The sequence below is a fragment of the Phyllostomus discolor genome, chromosome 6, assembly GCF_004126475.2.
Source record: "Phyllostomus discolor isolate MPI-MPIP mPhyDis1 chromosome 6, mPhyDis1.pri.v3, whole genome shotgun sequence".
NCBI lineage: Eukaryota > Metazoa > Chordata > Mammalia > Chiroptera > Phyllostomidae > Phyllostomus > Phyllostomus discolor.
In genome coordinates, this window is record NC_040908.2 from 118,735,478 (window position 1) to 118,756,277 (window position 20,800).

A 20,800-nucleotide genomic window follows, 5' to 3' on the forward strand; every position below is an offset into this window, starting at 1 on the left:
GAAGGCCTCTGCGGCCAGGTCTCTCTGGATGAATCGTGAGAAACAACTTTCTCCCAGCTAGACCCAGCCCACAGTGGGAACAGGGTAGCCCTGCAAGGGTGAGCTCCCTCCATGGAAGGTATGCAAGGCCACGCATGTGAATTCCTGCCTCAGGGCATTGCATCTCCATGGTTGGTGAGTCCCAGGGGGCAGCTGGGTGTCGGGAAAGGGCTCTGGGCAGGGAGCGTGACACGTGGGCTCCAGGGCTGGCGCCATCTCGGCTGCTGGATCTGAGGTAGATCCCCTGCCCTGTGGGGCCTGTTTCCTGATGGTTACTCGGCACGTTCTTGCTCACTTCCCACACTGTGGGGCAGCAGATGACATGGGGCTCAGCACACAGTAGGTGCTCTGGAAATGTCAGTTCTCCTTCACCCCACGGCAAAGCTGGATGCATGAAGATGTTATCGTTTCTGCTTTTCAATACTCAGAGGTTGGCAATCTGTCCTCGTCACTCCCCAGGTGAAGGACCTGGAAGCTGTGTGCTGCAGACCGGCTGGGCCTCCCTGGGAACGGGCATGGTTTCAGGCCTGGGGCTGCCTCCGGGTGCACTGTGTCCTTGGAAGGAAGTTTTAACCTGTCATGTGGATGCAGAGCAGGAGATAGAGGAGTACACCTTCCCCACACCTCTTCCCCGATTCCCCAGTCCTGCTCCTGCTGCAGCACACCTCCCCGCTGGCCACTGCCTGCTCCAGAGCCTTCTGTGGCCCCCCAGGGCCCACGGCATTCTTTTAAATCTATAGGACGTAGCTGTCTCCTGGGCCTGGCCTCCCTCTCTAGCCTCAGTCCCACTGCCCTGCAGCCACACGCAGCTCCTTCTCCGTAGGGCCCCTCTTCTGGTCCTCGCCCTCCTTGCTCCCTTCACTTACAGTGCCTTTTCTACCTCATCTCAGCCTGTTAAAATCCCGTCACCAGAGACTGGAGAAAGTCTGAAGTAGCTGCTGTGGCGAGAAGGGAAATGAGTAATTAGGTCAGTGTATTTGAAGTTGTGGTTAATGCTGACTCTCCCTTTGTGGTGTGAGGCTGGAGTGGAACAGTTTGCCCCGCTCTGTGGCTTGCTTTCTTCAACAGAGCTTCACTGCTTGGGTCTAGGCACATAGTTGGGTTCATCCAGTGTGGGGTTTTTTTTAAGACTTGGTGCAAATAAAAAAGCAGTGGAGTTGGGGTATTAGCAAGAGTCTAAAGGAAATGAAGGATAATTGGTAAGGAGGGAGACGATGAGAGAAGAAAGCTCACGAGCTGGGAGAAAGTGGAAAGAAAGGCCTACCGAGGCCAGAGAACCGTTGACCAGCGGGACTAGTCCACCAGACCGACTGGACGGAAGTGTTTGCGGGCAGAGTTGGGGTGTGAATCAGCGTTTTTGACGGGGGAGCCCTTCTGGGTGGGGCAGGGTCTGAGGTGAGATGGTGAGTGGGAGGGAATGCTGAAGGGGAGTCATCCTCGCGGTCCAGACTTCTGCCGGGGTCCCCCAGGGCTTGTGCTCCCGAGGAGGATCACAGTCACCACCGCAAAGCTCTTGGCGAGTGATGGAGGGCGGCTCAGGGATTAGTGCAGGCCCAGCACACGTCTGTCTACAGGGTGTAGAGGAAACGTTTCAGAGTTTGAGGTCCTTAAGGTCTGGATGGAAACTACAGTACTCTTCCGTAGGGCAGGAGCAGACACCCAGGGCTGGCTGTGTCCCAATAAAACTTTATTTACAAAAACAGGCAGCAGGCTGGATTCAGCTCTGGGCTGTGGAGTAACAGCAGTGAGTTGGGGAAGAGAGATCGTCTTCATCACGGGAGCTAAACGCCTCAGTGCGCTTGGCTTTTGTCGAAGGTTGTTGCCTATAGCTTGTGGTACTTGACAGAATTTTAGGTGGTTCATGAAAAAATTTTAAACTTTAATGGTGGAAAATTTAAAACACACACAAAATTATTAATATAATGAACTCCCAGCTTCAACAATATGAATAAACCTCTAGTCGCCTCCACCCCCAGCATGAAGCCTTTGCTCACCCCAACATTTTGGCCACAGTGTCGACTTTGAGGACCCTCAAGCTCACGGAACGCAGGGCCCGGGGCTGGTCTGTGTGGGTCCCCAGGCCACACGGGGGTCCAGCTCATTTTAGGTGGCAGTAAAGTGGTGAACTGAATCATTGAGAGGTGGAGAAAGAGCACTGTCTTCTGCACACCAGTCCTGGCTAGGCAGTGTTCCCGTGTACACCTGCCTGTGTGACAGGGGTCATTATTCCCACTTTACAGATGGGGAAACGGGGGCACAGAGAGGTTGAGTGTCTCATCCCAGTTCACACAGCATTTAGTGGAAGAGGTGGGGTGGGAACCTGCGTGTGTCTGGCCCAAACCGTACTGCAATCCTTATCAGTCACACCCAGAGAGGAAGACTGCCATACTTTTGTTTTTGAAAGGGAAGTAGATTTAAGGAGCAGCATGGGGTGCCCCAATCCTGTTCCTGTTCCCTGGCAGGAAGGGCCTGGTCTCAGTCAACTGGGCAGGTGACATGGTGGGAATGACCCCCGCTCACCCACATGAATACCCCTTCCACTGCTGCCATCACTCCCAATGGCCTTAAGAGGTTGTCCTTCCTTCCTCCCCTCTAGGGAGGATCCACTGTCCTCAGCCCTGGACCTGTTGGTCACCTGCGTACTCTAGCTGCCGCTGTCTCCCCAGCAGAGCTCAAGGGGGACACAGGGCCTGGTGTGGCTAAACATCAGGGACGTGGAGACTTACTAGGCTGACCCACTTACTTTGCAGATGGAAGGACTGTGGCTCAGAGAAGGGAAGGAGTGTTGGAAGCAATGCTAGGGTAGCCCTTCTTCTGTAAACACTGTTCCTTTGTTGAAAAGAGACCTAGGTCCTTATCCCAGCCCTGGCCTTGACTCTCTGATTATGAGGGTTAGTCATTAATTGTCATAATAATTTTATGAGGGAAACATTGATATCAGCTATCAAGACATTGAGTATCTGCTGAGATGCAGAAAGATGAAGTGGCTGGCCCAAAGTCACATACAGAGGTGGCTGGGATTTGAACCCCAATGTGTGGCTTCAGAGGTCCCAGGCTTAGCTACTCTGCCCTTGCTGGTTGGAACTGACTCTGGGTTGGCGGGCTGCATTCCAAAGGGACTGGGGAATGCTGCTCTTGGCCTGAAGTCCCCCTGGTGCCCTCCAGCCCACCTCCCTCTACCTCCTCTTCAGCTCACCACCCATCCATCTGCCACAGCAAAGGAGGCTTTGATGAGCTATTTGTCCCCCTTTCCCCCACCCCCCCCAACCCCCAACTCCAACAGGAGGGCCTAGGCAGTGCTGCTGTCTCCCCTGTCTGCGGAGAGCCCCCCAACCTAGCCAAGGTAAAAGCCCTGGGCCAGGCCTGTCTAGCCCCAGGTGGGCCCCAGTCCATCCTGTTCACAAAGCCAACAGACCGTAGCATCTGCAGACCGTGACCCCCTCCCAGCAGACGGCAGCTCCGTCATCATCATTGGGAGCTAAAACGCCTCAGTGCGCTCGGCAGGACCCAGCCCCAGGGTTCAGCTCCTGACTCCCTGAGCCCACCCACGTGAGGCAGAGAAGGGCTGGCAGTGGGAATGAGGCCTGGGACAAAGAGGCAGCTGGCATTTCTGGCTCAGCTGGGCTGCACTGTGGCTGTGTGACCCTGGGTGAGTTCTTGAGCTCTCTGAATCTCTCTAGCCTCTCCTATTCTTTTGCAGATTGAGCCAAGGTGTGGAAACAGGCTTTGCACAAGGTAAACTGCTGTGCAGAGGGAAGGGGCTCCCGTTATGGTGCTCTCTCCCACGACCCATTTCTCCTGCCTTCTCTAAGTGATCCCTGTGGTCACGTCACATTGAAAAGGAATGCTCTTGCAAGCTTCAAGGACCATTGCCCCGGCTTGAGGGCTAGGTCTGCACACACTCCCACGCAGAGAACCCAGACCATCCCAGGCAGGCAGGGGCCTCGGGGATCCCTCACCTAGCCCCTACCTATGCAGTGGAGGCAGAAAGGCCTGGACGGGAAACTGCCAGCCCAAGTGGGGAGAAGCAGGCACGGGAAATGGTGTGGGCTGCAGAGAAAGAGGCAAAGGTGCCAGCTCCCCGCTTTCTGTCATCTGTCTCTTCCTGCATCTCCTGCACTTGACAGGGACTGATTATCTCTGTCCCCAGAGCCTAGCAGAGAAAGGCCCCTTTCCAAGCATTTGCTGAGCAACTGAGTGACCCCCCACTTCCCCCACACGTGTGCCCTGCAGCTGAGCACCCTGTTAGGGCCTGAACACAAAGAAGAGACCCTCGAGCTCCAGACAGAGGGAGGGACATCAGATATGCCCAGGAAGGACAGGGCAGTGGGTCAGGAAGGGTGACTCCCCCATCCCAAAGCCCATAGTGTGTGTGACATTCCCTCCGCCTCCCCGAGGCACCCCGGCCAGGGCTGCACACAGGAGCCCAGGTTGTACACTGTGTGCAGGACCACGGAGGGCTGGGGCTGCCGTCCTTACCATGCTCCCGGGCCCCGGTGTGAGGCTGCCTGTCGGCCAAGGGCCCATCGTCCTAGTGTGCACTGATGCACCTCATGGCTGGCTGCAGCCCTGCCCCGCCTTGCTCCCATTCTGACTCTCGCCATAGCCTCCCAGGCCTCCCGCTCATTCCCTGGAGTCCAGATCAGCAACCTGGATCAGGACTGCAGGCCCAAGGTGTGGGTCGAGTCTCTGTGTTGCTGATGTGTGACAACGGTGTGTGGCGAGGGCAGTGACTGTGGGCCCTGAGGTCAAACGGAGTCAATTCAGGGCCCAGCTCTGTCACTTGCCAGCTCTGTGACCTTGAAAATGTCGCTCAACCTCCCTGAGCCTCAGTTTATTATTTTTTTTCCTAACACATCATTTAAAAATATTGTGGTGTGGCCCCAGTGGGGTAGCTTGGTTGGTTTGAACATCGTCCCAATACGCCAAGGTTGTGGGTTCAATCTCCAGTCAGGGCACATGCAAGAATCAGCCAATGAATGCATGAATAAGCGGAACAAAAAACTGCTGTTTCTCTCTCTAAACTCAATAAATAAAAAACATTTTTTTTAAATACTGAAGTGTAACCAACAGAGTAAAGTATGTCTACCTTAAGTGTGTTTCTCAATTACTTTTTCTATATGTAACCACTACCTGAACTAAGACACGGATTTTCATCCCCCTAGAAAATTCCCTTGTTGAGTCTCAGTTTCCTCATCTGCAAAGAGCGGTAAACAGCACCACAGAGCTCTGTGACGAAAGGAGATGAGGCTTGTCGACCCTTCCAGCACGGCGTCCGGTGCCTGGTATGTGCCCAGTGTGTGCCCGGTCCGTTGTGGACGGTTATTTCTCTCTCACGTTCAGGTGCTCAGCAATTTCTGCCTCATCTGAGCTTCTCCACAGGCCTGTAGTTTACCCCTGGGGAAACTGAGGCTTGATGAGGCAGTAGCCCTGGCTTTGCTGTGTGACCTCAAGAATGTCACCTCCCTTCTCTGGGCCAGTGAAGGAGTCAGAGTAGATGCTGTCCTGGGTCTCATCTGACCATTTGGAGTCTGTGTTTTGGTTCTGTGGTCTGAGGTCTGGGGCTCTTGATTGCCCACACGGTCCAGAGGGGGTGTGCTGGGGGGAAAGGCAGCTGGTTCCTGGCTCCCCACCGGCTGCGCCAGCCCCTGGGGATGCACCCGCGGAGCTCCATCTCTACGTGAACTTACTCTCAGCCCCAAACTGCACACCAGGCACTGTTAGGAATCTATTTACCTCCCCTGTGGCCCCCGACCCATTTCACATTTGTCAGGGAGAAATTGGAGGAGCTGGAGTTGCCCTTCCTCACCTCGGCAGCCACCCCCGGGACATTCCTGGATCAGATGAGAGTGGAGGCGACAACAGAGAGAAGAATAAATCCTGAAAGACGCAGCTCCACACTTCCTCCACTGGATACGGAGCGGTGCATTCCGGTCCCTGCTCGGTTCAGCTCAGGGGAGCTCTGAGGCTGGAGGCAGGAGGGGAGAGCAGAAGTCTGGATTTTGATAAAAAGAACTGCTCCACTGGCGGTGGAAAAGCCCACTCTCCTCAGCCCACTATCCAGGTAACATCATCCCCGATCTATTGCCCACTGGCTAGCCCAGAGCTTGGCTTTCTATCTGCCATCCACTGGGCTGTCTCATACATCAGGGACACGCAGGGAATGAAGCCAGGAAGGAGGGGGCAGCCTGGGGCAGGCCGGCGACTTTGCAGGGGCCGAGCCGCTTGTCACTGGACAGTTCAGGCAGAGGGATGAGAGGCCCGCTAGGCCAGGAAGTCATGTGCGGAGCTGAGCTTGCCTGGAGGCCTGACAGGTGAGAGACTGAACTTCGGCCCCCCCTTCCACTAGCTGGTTGTTTTGGGACAAGATGGCAGTTACCTGAGTCTCAGTTTCCCCGGCTGTGACATGAGGATGATCACGCCCTTCTGCCAAGATGGCCAGAGGATCAAAAGTGGTCGTGTCTGTTAAATGTCCAGCCAGAGGCACAAACAATAGGATCAGAAGTAGTGGGGTGGTGGCGTTTGTTGTTCTGCTATCTGTGTTCATTCTCTATGGCTGCTGTAACAAAATACCACAAATGTCATGGCTTAGAACAACACAAATTTATTATCTTACAGTTTTGTAGGCCGACCATACAAAATAGGTTTCACTGGGCTAAAACCAAGGTCTCAGCGGGGCTGCATTCCTTTCTGGAGGCTCTGGGGAGAATCTGTTTCCTTTCCTTTTCCAGAGTCTAGAATCTGCCTGCCTTCCTTGGCTCATGGCCACTCTCTCTTCAAAGCTGGCAGTGGCCGAAAGAGACTTCCTTGCATCCCATCGCTCTGACATTGGCTCTTTTTCAGCCTCCTTCTTCCACTCTCAAGGACGCTGTGATTCCAGGGGGCGCATCCAGCTAATCTAGGGTAACCACCCTATTTCAAAATCAGCTGATTAGCAAGCCTAATTTCATCTACAATCTCAATTCCTTTTGCTGTGTAATACATTCGCAAATCCTGAAGGTTGGGTGATGGACCTCTTTGGGAGAGCATTCTTCTGCCTCTTACCACATTCAAGTAACTGGTTCCTCCACCAGGACCGGGCGCCCTCCGCCATTCCTGTCCATCCAGACCTGATCAGTGCTGTGCACTGAAAGCCCATGGTTGTTTCTCTTCTTTTCACTCGAGATACGGTTGTCATTGCAGTTCCTCTAGTCTCTGTAGGCCTGTGGGGTAAAGGCCTGTGGGATGGCTATCATTCAGGCTGCAGTCTGAACTCAGTAAAGATACAAGCCTTTGATTTGTCTTCTCTCTGGAGGAGCAGAGGAGGTGGAAGGGCATTATTTTGTATGTGAATAAGGATATATACGAATATCGGTCCATCAAAGGGGGTGGACAGTGTGGGGCACTTACTCTTTTTGCCATCAGCATGCTTTCCCCTTTTATTCTGGTAACAGCAATCTGATTTTGCTGTAGGGAAGTCATTCCTCTCACCCTTTCTTTCTCCCCACCCCCCGCCCCCCACTCCAGAGCTGGCTGTTTCCTAAGATGAAAACTTAGGCTTTTTTTCTCCTCCTGTGACACCTTCCCGGAGATGAGAAATTCCAAAAAGTTCTGGGACAAAGTGGAGTTTGAGCTGGGCCTTGAGGAAGAGGCAGGGTTCCAACAGAAGAAAGTGGAAGGAGAGTTTAGGGGAAGAAACAGCCGATAGCCTGGGGGTGGAAGTGGGCAGGTGTGATGGTGAGGGACGGCGACCTGGCACCTGCTGAGGACAGGCACCCCATCTGGGGCAGACACCACGGGCGGAAATCCAGGCCTCCGGTGTTTGAGAGGACCGTCTTTGGGAAAGCAGCAGGGTCCGCCTCAAGTCCCACAGACCACACACTGCTGAGTGATGCCACTTTGCTCAGTGTCCAGAGGTGACCCCTCTGTTTCAGACTGGGGACAGGGGTCTGCCATTATCTTATCTGGAAGTCGAAAGTCCTGGGCTTGCACTTGGGCCCTTCTGCTTCCGAGATGTGTGACAGTTCACCCTCTGAACCTTGATGCCACATCTGTAAGTTACAGGGTGCGGTGAGGATTCACAAAGATGAAGGTGAAATGTGGAGCTTGTCACTGCCGAGGTGTCCTGAGAGTGGCAGGTGCTGTGATCCTCAACACCGCCATTGACATTGTTATTACATGCCTGGACGTCTCCTTCCATTCCTTCTCCCTGACCAGCCTGCTGATCCCTCTCCCTGGGGCCTTTTGGGCCTGGATTTCTACTTCCCTGCAGCTTTGTGCGTGGAGTCTGGTTCCCGCCCTGAGGAAGGAAATACTCAGTCTTTCGACTCAGGGACACTGCAACTCTGACCACAATTGCAATTCCTGACTTATCCTTCTGTGTCTGCCTCCCCTGCTCTGTGTTCTCCTCATGGGGTGGGCCCGGGTCCGTCTTGGTCAGTGTCTTGCTTAGAGGCTGATGCATAAAAGAGACTCTGAAATATTTTCCAAATGTGAGGATGAATGAGTGGCATGTGATTGAATCCTTGGAGTGCACAGCGGCAGCACCCGGTGCCGTGGGCGAGGACCCAGCCTCTGCGTCCCCTGGAGGACACCTTCTCATTCATTCATAAAGGGATGGTGGGAGGAGGTGGCTGCTCCTGGCAGCTCCGAGGGAGAGAATTTATCCCCATTTCAGAGTCAAAGAAACTAAGGTTTAGAGAGGCTTGCTCAAGATCAGCCTTCCAGTAAGTGGTGGGCTTGGCTCGACCCCAGATCTGTGACTAGGGCCTCTCAAAGCCCATCTGAGGCTAATTTCAGTGCCCACAAATCCGCATGTTTATTTTCATCTGAATGTTTTATTTATTTCACCAATCATTTCTGTTTGCAATAGAGCTTTTTGTTCTTCAAAACGATATTGGGCAAACCTAGGAAAAGGGGCAGTCATTCTTGCAGTGCTTTCCAAAGCCAACTATGATGGAGGATGATATTGGGGTGCCAGCCACTACTATTGTTCTCAGTGACCCTCATGAAAGTCATTCCATGAGCGAGCTGCTAACCTGTAAGCAAACGTGTCAACTTATGAACAATCAAGTAATTCCCTGATCCTTGCTGGATATTAGCCAAGTTCTGGATATTAGCCAGCTGAGCGAGTTGCTCAACTCTCTCCCTGGAGGGGGACTGTTGGATGGGAGGGATTTTCCAGCTCGTGACTTGGATGAACCCGAAGTTATTTCCCTATTGAGTAGCCCCAGCCTGAGAGGCACCAGCAGCCTCGGCTGAGGGTGGCTGGGACAGAGTGGGGGTGTGGGCCAGCCCCGTCCATCCATGCCTGGCCTGGTGCTGTGGCCCTCAGAAGTCTCACTAGGATTTAGGCCTACGTAGCAGCCAGGAGAGCACCCTGGAAACCCAGTGGCTGGGGTGGGTAGGGGGCTGGTTTCCAGGGAAACAGGGCACCCTCTAGTCAGCAGGAAGAGAGGGCCTGAGTCTGAGGAGAGGCCTGAGCAGCGAGAAAGGAGACCCAGGCCCTTGGAGCTGAAGAGCCCAGGGTGGGGGAGGAGGACGTCGTGTGGGAAGAGGGCAGGAAGGGGGATTTGGCACAGGTCTCTGCTGCCTGGTCTCAATTTACTTGTGAGGAGCCTCCTAATAGCCGGGTGAGAGCCGTGCACGCTTTCCTGAGAGCCTGTTAAGTGTTTATGGAATGATTTGTGAGGAGAAGTTTCTTTGGAAGCAGCTTGGAGAAGGTATGTTATTAAGAGCTCTCTCTCCAAGTTTCCTTGGCCCGCTTCCTCCCAGGCCCCTGGGGTCTGGGCAGCCCATGGTCACAGCAGCTGTTTGCTATTTTGTAGGCCGTGGGGCTGGGGAGTGTATTGGGGCTGGGGGAAGACAGAGAAGTGGGGCAATTCCCTCCTCCCTGAGGTGGCGTCATGCGAAGGAGGAGTGCTGGAGCCTGCCTCTGAGGGAGGCGCCCTGGGCCCAGGAAAGTGTGCCGTCTGTCACAGGGGCCGAGGAGGAGGGAGGTCACAGGACCAGAGGCAGCAAGAGGTCATGGCTGATGGGGACTGAGGCATGGCCATTAGCATCTAGTAATAGGAAGTCACTGGGAGTGATGTGGGCAAGCCAAAAGATTGGGGAGGCATCAATAACCCAATGACACGTTTGCCTTCTCCATCAGACTCAGGGTCCCTGGTGTTAGGGACTCTCTGGCTCACCTTGATATTCCCATCATCATGAGACATCAGGGCTGGCCTAGAGCAGGGGCTCAGCTTGGTGAGTGTGAGTCCTCACCCAGCCAACCGTCCCACGCATCCAGACAGGGGCCCACTGAGGGCACTCCGTCAGACCGATGACAGGTTAAGCTCACTGCGACTCTGGGTCTGGAAAGCCCAGGACTATCTACCAGTTCTCCCATCACAGAAACGCACCCAACCTGGTCTCCACAGAACAGCTTCTTCGCCGCAAGAGTCGGAGCCAGCTCCACAGACGCCCTAGCGAGGACCCGGGACTGGCCGTTCCTGATTCTCCGAGGCCCCTGCCAGGGCATGTGGGCCCACCGGGAGCTTCCACCCCACATTATCTGCACAACAGTCCTGGGTGGTGCGGAGGGTCAGGCTTCTTATTTCCTCTGATTTTATAGCTGAGAAAAACCAAAGCACAGAAAGTGCAGTCACTCTGCTGAGGTCACACAGTGAGCAGCTGCCCGGGCAGGGACTGCACTCAGGTGGTCGGGGACAGAGCTGGTGCTCCTGCTGTAAATGACAACGGCCCAAGGTGCTCACGTCAATCGTTTTGCCTGGCCACACTGCATTGTTATCGTCTGCGCTGTCTCCCTGCATGTCTGTCGCCCCACTTACCCAGAGTTCCCTGAAGGTAGGGGGCCGGGTGGCTTTATCCTGGGTCCTTAGGCCTCAGTACTGAGTCTGGCATGGAGGAGATGGATGGATGGAGAAATGATAAATGGATGGCTAAATTCTAGGTCGGAATTCAGAAGAAAGGATTCCAGGTGGAAGGAGGTACGTGAGCAAATTAACAAAGCCCCTAGTGTGGTGCGTGAGGCCGTGGGTCTTAATAGTTGCCACGTGTCAGACCAAGGGTCTATCCTGGGAATTTGTGGGAGTGAGTTTTGGATGTCACCACTGGGGATCTCCATTGGCATTTTGTGAGAGGAGACACACAAAAATCTTGTGGGGCATTTGGGTGGATGAAAAGCCTGTTTAGAATCACCTGGGCCTCAGACCTAACCCTGTTTTATGTATAAGCACCAAGCTTTTCTTTTCATTTTCTGCGTGATTCTAATATACCCTAAATTTTCCAGGAATACAACTACCTTGTCAATTGAGGAGAGACTGTGCTCTGTTCACAACATTATTAAGACTGGTTCACCCTGGCTGGTATGGCTCCGTGGAGTGAGCGTAGGCTGTGAATGAAAGGGTCACCGGTTCGACTCCCAGTCAGGGCACACGCCTGGGTTGCAGGCCGGGTCCCCAGTGGGGGCCACGTGAGAGGCAACCACACTGATGTTTGTCTCCCTCTCTTTCTCCCCCCCTTCTCCTCTCTCTAAAAATAAATAAATAAAATATTTAAAGAAAACAACTTTTTTTTAAGAGTGGTTCACCATTTCAGAGAAACTATGTCACCGACAGCAGCACTTCTGAAGCCGGAGCGGCCCGGCCGGGGCGGCGCACTCAGCAGTTGCGATCGCCGCGTCTCCACAGAGACCCTTCTATTATGTCTTCTTAGGGTAGCCAGCCCCGGGCACGAAAATAGTGAAATATGTCTTTTCATTATAAACTATATACTTTCCATTGACTTCATTACAGTTTTATTCACGGGTGTGCGGGAGCCAAGTCACAGGAGAGCGGAGCGTGTGCATTCCTTCCCAACTCTGCGCTCAGCGGCGAACTGTCGGCGGTTTGAAGTCAGCCCTGGTGGAAGTGTCTGCACCATGAAATTGTCAAAAAAATAGTTTATTATTATTGTTATTATTTTTGCTTCAGAGGTTGATTGTTAAACATTTTCCAGCCCACCACGGATTCCCTGGCTTTCCCACCGCACAGGCGGCGGGCTGCAGCATCTGTTTCAGTGTAACAGAAGGGGCCGGGCCCAGAGGATGGAGAACCGCGGGTGGAGGGGAGTGAGCCCGTGGGTGGTTGTAAGCAAGGACCACCTGCCCACGACAGGTGAGGAGCAGGGTCCTTCGGGTTCCTGAAGAAGTCAGGGAGTTTTAAATCCTTGTGAGGAGCCTTTGCCGGGGGGGGGGGGGGGGGGGGGGGTGTCAAACAACCGCAGAAGGTTCCCCACCTCCCAGCTACACTCCTGGGAGGCAGGAGCAGGACCGGAGGCAGGATCTGCTTCCTTCCTCTAAAAAATTTAGCAGTTTTGCCTGACAGACGCTGGGGCGACTATGTTGTGCTGGGCTATTTTGTTCCTTGGAGTTTTGACAGATAAAACTGGTTAGGGCTCTGGCTAGGTGCCTCAGTTGGTTGAAGCATCATCCATGCACCAGAAAGTTGAGAGTTTGACTCCCAGTCAGGGCACATACCTAGGTCGTGGGCTCGCTCCCCAGTCAGGGCGCATAGGGGAGGCAATCCACCAACGTTTCTCTCTCGCTCACTCTCTGGCTCTCTCTCTCCCTTTCTCTCTCTAAAGTCAGTGGGCATATCCTCAAGGGCTGGCAGGGGACTGGTCAGAAAAGGAGAACCCGGGTGGGCTTGACATTGACCAGCCCTTTAACTGCCCTCCTGGGGGCTTGTCTCTTCATCAAGTGCCCCCTGTTGTCAGCCCTAACCCTCCCCATCCAGCTCAGTCCTCAGGGGCTTGACATTGACGGAGTGTCACTGGTGTTCAGCCTTTGAGCTCCTGCTGTATGCCAGCCACTCTGCTAAGTGTGTCTCATGCCGAACTTCTTGGTATCCTGCTCCCTCCACCTCCCATGTGAGGTCATCTTATTTCACCCACATTTTCAATAGGAAGATAAGCTCCAGGCGAGAATATGACTTGCCCAAGGTCGCCCAGCCAGCAAGTGGTAGAGCCAAGACCACAAGCCAGGCTGTCTGACTCCCAGCCGGGCCCTTCAACCCACACTCGGACTTTTAAAGGGAAGACGTTATCTGTTCAGCTCCTCCCTTTGATGAGGTCCAGTGTGGGGGCCAGAGCTGGAAGGGCCCAGAGAAATGACCTAATCCCATGATTCCCAACAGTTCATAAATCCACCCCACCCCCAGCACACACCAGCTTCATTATCAAAGAACCTGTTTCTACCATGAGAGAAGCAGAGGCCCGCTTTTCTCCAAGAAGGGATGTTTCTGCTGGCCTGTTTATCATGGAGGTAGGGTCGGGCTGAATAACGGTGATTTCAGCAGTGTCACCGAGAGCCAATGTTATTGCTATGGCTTTAAAACACAAACACAAAAAGAATCCATTAGTCACTGAGGAGTGTAATAAGCCTGTTGAGTAATCAGCCTGCTGGCCATGGTACCTGCAAACCACAAAGATGATAAATGAAATGCCATGGCCAAATTCTTGGGCACTTGAGGGCGGGTGTGGGGCCTGTGGGTAGGGAGGCCCTGGGCCTTGTTCTGGAAACTCTGCTTCCTGCCAATGGACTGGGGACTCCTGCTCAGCTTCAACTTTCCCATTTCACAGATGGGGAAACTGAGGCCTAGAAAGCAGAAATGGTTTATCCAAAGTCACCCATCAAGTTCAAGACTGAGTCAGGGCTAGAGGTCAGTTCTTGCTGGCTGTCCACAATCTAAGAGGACAGCAAGTGCTTGTGAGCTGCGGTTGGGGTCACATAGGGTGTTCTCTGTCCCTCTCTGCCCTGCTTTTCTCCTCTCTCTGACATCCCCTGGCTGACTTCAGATCCCCTTCTCCCCACCCCCACTTTGCAGATAAGGCTGCCAAGGTTTCCAGAGGGACTTGGGGACAGGGTGTGGCTTCCAGAATGTCCAGACTTGGGGACGGACTGGAGAGACACCAGGATTCCTGTCTCCTTTCTCCTTCCCCAGGCCTGTTCACTTGCAGCTGTGTGGGTGGATCCAGATACTCTGGGATTTGCCAAATCGGCAGAGACACCAAAATTTTCCCCCAAATCCAATCAGAAAGGGCCTCCTTAGGAGGAATAGAGACTGGGAAGGATTAAGCAGAGCTTTGGCTCCAGATACTAGCCACTGGTGTGAGCTCATCATTTCCTTGGCCTGTGCCTTAGTTGTCCTCTTCCGTAAAATGGATACAGGGTTGCTCATCCATTCAGCAAAACTCTGCTGAGTGCCTAGTCCCCAAGGGCAACACTTCAGTGCTTGCCACATGCTAGGTACTGAGCTACCCACTCTGCACACACTCTTGCATTGCAGTCTCACAGTAACCTTCAAGCCAGTTTTATATTTCTTATTTTGTGTAATGACAAGGTAACTAGGGCTCAGAGAGTTTTAACAATATGTCCAGGATCCTGCAACAGATTCAAGATCCACACCCAGAGGCCACGGTAGGAGTCTGTGCCATCTTCTGGAAGTACGTGAAGCTGGAGTATGGAGATAGCTCAGCAGGAACCTTAGGACAGCCAGCAAGAACTGACCTCTAGCCCTGACTCAGCCTTGAACTTGATGGGTGACTTTGCATAAACCATTTCTACTTTCTAAGCCTCACTTTCTCCCTCTGTGAAATGGGAAAGTTGAAGCTGAGCAGGAGTCCCCAGTCCACTGGCAGAAAGCAGAGTTTCCAGAACAAGGCCCAGGGCCTCCCTACCCACAGGCCCCACACCCGCCCTCAAGTGCCCAAGAATTTGGCCATGGCATTTCATTTATCATCTTTGTGGTTTGCAGGTACCATGGCCAGCAGGCTGATTACTCAACAGCAGGAACCTCATGGCAAGATTGAAGGGACCCTCAGAGGAGAGGCTGCATGAACACGGAACCAAGTCCTGAGGCCTGGCCACTCTGAGTTTGAGGGGAGGGCATCCGGCTGCCTCCATCAGAGGAAGCCACCGCAGGCTGCTGGTCACCCAGCTGCTGGGGGTCGATCTGCAGAGTGGAAGAGGTGGAGGGCTTTCCCAGTGCCCAGCCCCTCTGGCCAGCTTCCTGAGTAGCAAGCGTGGATCCTGTGTGGGGAGCTGAGTTCTAAAAATAACAAAAGTTACAAGGCCAACTCCCAGGAAACAAACGAGGTATTTTATATACACTTGCTAATCTAATCCCCCAATTGTCCTGTGAAATTATTAGCCTTATTTTATAGATGAAGAGAAGAGGTCCAGAGAGGTGGAGTGACTAGTTCATCGTCACCTAGGACCTGACTCAGGGTCTTTCTCCCACAGCGCGCTGTTCCCCACTGTCCCCAGCACCGGTCTGTATTTGTTGCAGGACATTGCACAAGTCACTACACCTCCCTGCACCTCGGTTCCCATGAAATGAGAAAATCCACTCCTGCCCTTGTTAAAAAGTGTTGAAAGACTTCCATGATCTCATGATGGAGATGTGCTTTGAAGTTCTGCCTGTGACTGACATTATGCCATCATGCATTTTCAGGGGTGTTGGTGACTGTGTAGCATCAAAGTACTGTCTTCTCCAGCCTGCCTCATGCCGATCCCACCCTTAGAGCTGCTTCCCCAGGCTCAGACTTTGTCCTCAGTAAGCCACCTGGTTGGATGGGGCAGAGCTGTCCACCATCATCAGATATGGGACCTTTATATCATTGCTATAAGGTTAGATGAAGTTTAGTTGTTTCCAGGAGGCAGATGGTCTGGGACAGATGAGCAGTTCCTCTAGACCTAGGTAAGGTCCGTCTGGTAAATGCATCTTATCTTCTTGCAGACAAATATGCCGCTTCCTGTGGAAGGCGAAGTGCCCAGAAGATTCTGCAGCTGCACTATTTAGGGCCCCAACAGGTCAGGGGACCTGGGTCTGGGAGTCAGAGAGGTGGGCTATTGGAGGCCCGGCTGCGTGGAATCCGGACAGACAGGAGGCATTTGGGGAAGACTGAGAACCCCACGGGGTGGCCAGAGGCTGGTTCCTTTCTGCTTTATATCGCACGTATAAATGAAATCATATGGTTTTGTCCATTTTGGTCTGATTTACTGCACCTAGTATGATACTGTCAAGATCCATCCAAATGATTGCAAACGGTAATATTTTATCTTTTTGTGGCTGGGCAGTATTCCCTGACACAAATATGCCACATCTTCTTCATCCGATCATAGATCGAAGGGCTCTTCGGTTGTTCCCATGTCTCGGCCACCTCGAATAATGCTGTTACGAACATAGGGGTGCATATGTCTTTGCAAATACATGTTTTCAAATTTTTCAGGTAAATACACAGAAGAGGGATCACTGGGTCCTATGGTAACCCTATTCTTAATTCTTCTGAGGAAACCACACTGTCTCCCCCAGTGGCTGAACCACAGATTGGAATTTTAAAAGGAGTTGTTCAAGGAGACCATTATGTCTCCCAGGTAAGCCAGCTGGAGACATGGACGTTCTCTTGAATGACTTCCGAGGGCCCAGCATTGTTGTGTGTTTTGAGATGTAAAATGTGTGTCTCGGTTACTACCAGTAACACCTGTAACGCTGAAGGGAATGAGGAGTATCCTGACAAGGCCTTGTGTTGGGGGCCTTGTATATGTGGAGACCTGTCATTTTGATTTATACTGCAGCTATGTGTGAAGCGAGAGATTCCCGAGTTCTTTACCTTGAAGGGGACAATTTCTAGGTAATGGCATAAGAGTTTAAAATAAACACCAAGCATTTTTTGACCAGAGCATCCAGTGCTAAGACCACTGCCTGACTGCCTGAAGTTCAGCCAAGGGTGCTGTTTCCTGGGTCCCCTTCTTCACTGAGGGCGTGCAGGGTAAGGGGTGGGAAGCGGCAGCACACACATGACTGAGCTCTGTCATGTACGCTGGCCAGCAGCACCGTTCTCCCATTGCTGTCCACTCGGTTCTTTCCAACAGGCTTCCCAGGTAGCCAAGGGGCCTGGGGGAGGGGTGACCTCCTGCAGCACCAGGATATCTGGTGAGGGACTGAGAACAGGGAAAGCCACCCATTTCTGCAGGTGGGGTATGCTAGAGGGCATGGGTGTGGCTCCACCCTGTCTTAAGGGGGCTTTGGTGGCTGTGCCAGGTTCCCATGACCCAAAGCATAATGGGAGGCTGGGTGTGGAGGGTCACAGGCTCAGGGTCTGTGGGAGCCTCTGTTTCCAGGGGAGCCCGGGAGGTCGTCAGGCTGGATGGAGGAAGGAACCTGGCGAAATGGGGGAGACCATGGTGGGGGAAGTTTGAGAGCAGTGAGGCAGCAAGGGCAAAGGGTTGCGGGTCGGGGCTGCTGCCTGAATCTCAGTGTGTCCCAGGAACTGGCTTCTGTTCCGTCCCCTGGGAAGGTCAGAGCAGACAGGCTTCTGGGAAGGACCCCACAGGTCAAGAGAGCCATGCCTTGGTCACAGGCTGGCTTCAAGGCCTCTGAGCTGGCTCGCACTAGCAGCATGGTGGCCTCAGCACAAAGACAGGACTCCCTGAGGTCACCCACATGGACGAGAGCAGGAGCGCGTCCAACGCCACACTAATTACCAGGGGAAATACTGCGCGTTAGATGAGGGGCCCCGACCCATTGCAAATCTCAAGAAGAATGCATAACAATTCTTTATTCGTTCTAAAGAAATCTAAAATTCTAATTCTAGAGAATTCTAAAATTGTAATTTTAAAATTCTTTGCCCCCTTCCTCCATCCCAGGACTTCCATCGGTCTAGACAGAGCGCCCCTCAGAGTGGACATCGGCCCCTCTGTCCTCTCTGATCTCCCTCTGCCCCGCGGTCTTCTCTGCATTTTATTATTTATTTATTTACTTACTTATTTACTTTGAAATACTTACAGTTTCATAGGAAGTTAACCTACAGGTTTAACTCAATTCTTATAAAAATTCCAGCAAGGTTTTTTTTTGTGTGTGTGTGTGTGGAGGTATAGACAAGATTTTTCTAAAATTTATATTGAAAGTCAAGAAACTTGAATAAAATAATTTCGAAACAAGAACACTGTCGTGAGAGGATGCCTACAGACTTTTCTTCAGACTTTTCTATGGCTGCAGTAATCAGAAGTCAGTTTTGTTGACAGAAGGATGGCTGCATAGATCAACGGAACTGAACAGAGAGCCCACAAAGAGACCTTCCCAAATGCGGCCGCAGGACTTGTTTTAAGACATTCTTTACTTTGAAATAATTATCGGCTCACAGGAAGTAGTAAAGATAGTACAGAAAGGTCCTGAATGCTTCATCCAAATTCCACCCATGGTCACCTCTTAGGTCCTCACAGTACAGTATCAAATCCAGGGCCTTGACATTGATGAAATGCGTGTGTGTCGTTCCATGTCATTTTATCACACGTGGAAATCATGTAACCACAGCCACAGTTGAGATCTGGGACTTTTTTGCCCCCACAGAGTCTCCCTTGGCAGCTCCTTATACTGCCCTCCCCACACACGCTGGCCCTTTGCATTTGCCGCCTCGCTGTTCTCACGTCCCCACCCCTGAGGACACCTGCCTGCCGCTTCCGGCCCCACCGGTATTGCTGGATTCCCTCCATCCAGCCTGGTCGTCCTGACTCCCAGTAACCAGTCCTGTAGTCTCTGTCTTTATCATCTTATCACGTCAAGAATGTTCTATAGATGGTATCAAACAGCATGTGGCCTTTGGGGATTGGCGTTTTTCAGCCCCTGCGATGCCCTTGAGAGCCGTCCAGGTGGCCACCTGCGTCACCGGTGCCTCCTTAGGGGGCTGAGCGGTGTTCCATGGTCCTTCCCATGTCTCACCCCCTTCCCTTCTCCCAGACTGCTTTTCCTCACCTCTGAGCCAGTTATTCCCACCTGTTTGTCGTCACCTGAGCCATGAGTGAGGAGGAGAGGGGGTTCGTGTCCTCGGGCCTGCAGGAACCTGCTGGGGATAAGGATGACTGTGTCTTTCTCTTTCAGCCTCAGAGTGAAGTGTGCAAAGCCACACACAGCATCCTGTGGCTCTCTAGACAGCTTCTTATACTTTAGCTTCTATGTTGTTGTTATATTAACGTCTGTTCTTTTCTCCCCTTTACCAAAGGCTGTCCTGTGTGAGCCCAGCTGTCATCCTGGCCTGGGGTGGCTGAGGCCTCGGTGGCAAGGGTGTATGGCTCCATGAAGGGCTTATCATGGGAAGCCCAACCCCTCACCCGAGGCAGCCCACGCCTGGGCCTGTTGGGTATGAGGCAGAGGCACAGGCGGAGATCCTGCAATCAAAGGGAAGGCCTGTGCACTGGCATCTGGGCAAAGGATGCCAAGCAGTAGTGGGTTTCAGGGGGAGCCTGACTGTTTTGCCAGGACTGCCTGTGCCAGACGCTACTGGTGGGGGTGGGCTGGCACAGCTCCCCAGCTCTGCCCTGCATGCTGGGTGGTTGTGAGCAATCCCACTCTCTGGGCCTTGCCTCCTCATCTGTACGGTCAGCTTTGGACCTCATGATCTCAGGTTCCTCAGCTGTGACATTCTCAGGATGCCTGTGACCTCCCTGTACCAACCCAAACTGTCCCTGTATCCCCACTATCCTCAGAGCAGAGTTCAAGTTCTTCAGCATGGCAGTTGAGGTCCTGTGTGAACAGACCCCTAGTGACCCTGCAGCCCAGCTCTTGCCACTTCTGGCCTTCTCCTTTTAGGCTTCAACCACACAGAACCAGCTGTCACCCCCCAGATTCTTGGGCAACCTTCCCTCCCCGACCCCCTCCTGGGGCAGATATTATCTCTTGGAAGCCCTCCCTGACTGCCCTCCCATCCCTACTCCTGTTCCTATCCAAACACCCCACCATTCTTATCTGCTGTATCTGTCCCTGCTCTCGGCTAGCCACCCAGAGAAGAGTCAGTGCCTCACATAGTACAGACCTGCCCTGAAGGGGAAGAAGCACTGGCCACCTCCGGCCTGGGGGGATGGTGCTGTACTTTCCCCTTCCCCTCCTCCCTCTCTCGCCCCTCTCCCCCTCTTCTCCTCCCCCTCCCCCTCTTCTCCTCCTTTCCTCATCTTTTTCCTCTGGCTCCATGGGCTGCCCTGCCTCAGGCGGGTGAACTCACACTCTGATGTGGCTTGGCCAAGCCCCGTGCTTTCCTTTGAATGCAGTGAAATGCAAACAACATATTTCTTCTCATTGTTAGAAAAACCAGTAGGATGGAAAAGCTGCCTCCTTACACTCGTCCCTCCTTAGCACCACCCCAGTTGGATTTTCCCATCCCTCTGAGCCTGTGCTCTCCAGGGAACATGGAATTCTAGGATCTTGGAATCACAAGAAGATGGAACCTTAGACTAATGTACCACTAGAATCCTATCACCACTGAATCATGAAAAGCCACAACAACAATGTCTTAATATTACATTATGTTAAAGCCAGAGATTCCTTTTATAATATGGAAACTCTGCAAGCAGAATCCTAGAATTCCCAGCATGTTGGTGCCAAGAAATTGGGTTGGACCCAAGAGTCCACCACTTGTGGTTTCCCCAGGCTGTGGACTCAATGATGACACTCTACAGTCCCTGTACATTCACGTGGTGTAGCCCCGGGCTCCAGTGTGACGGTTGTAGAAGGTGGGGCCATGGGAGGTGATTAGGTCGTGCGGGTGAAGGCCTCATGAACAGGATTAGTGCCCTTATGAGAAGAAATGCAGGAGATGTGGTCTTTCTCTCTGCCACTCGAAGACACAGCAAGATGATGTCCATCTGTGCACCAGGAACAGCGCCCTCACCGGACACCGCATTGGCCAGCATTAGATTTCCCAGCCTGATCTAGCTGAGACACCATGGAAACCCCAGGGTCGCACA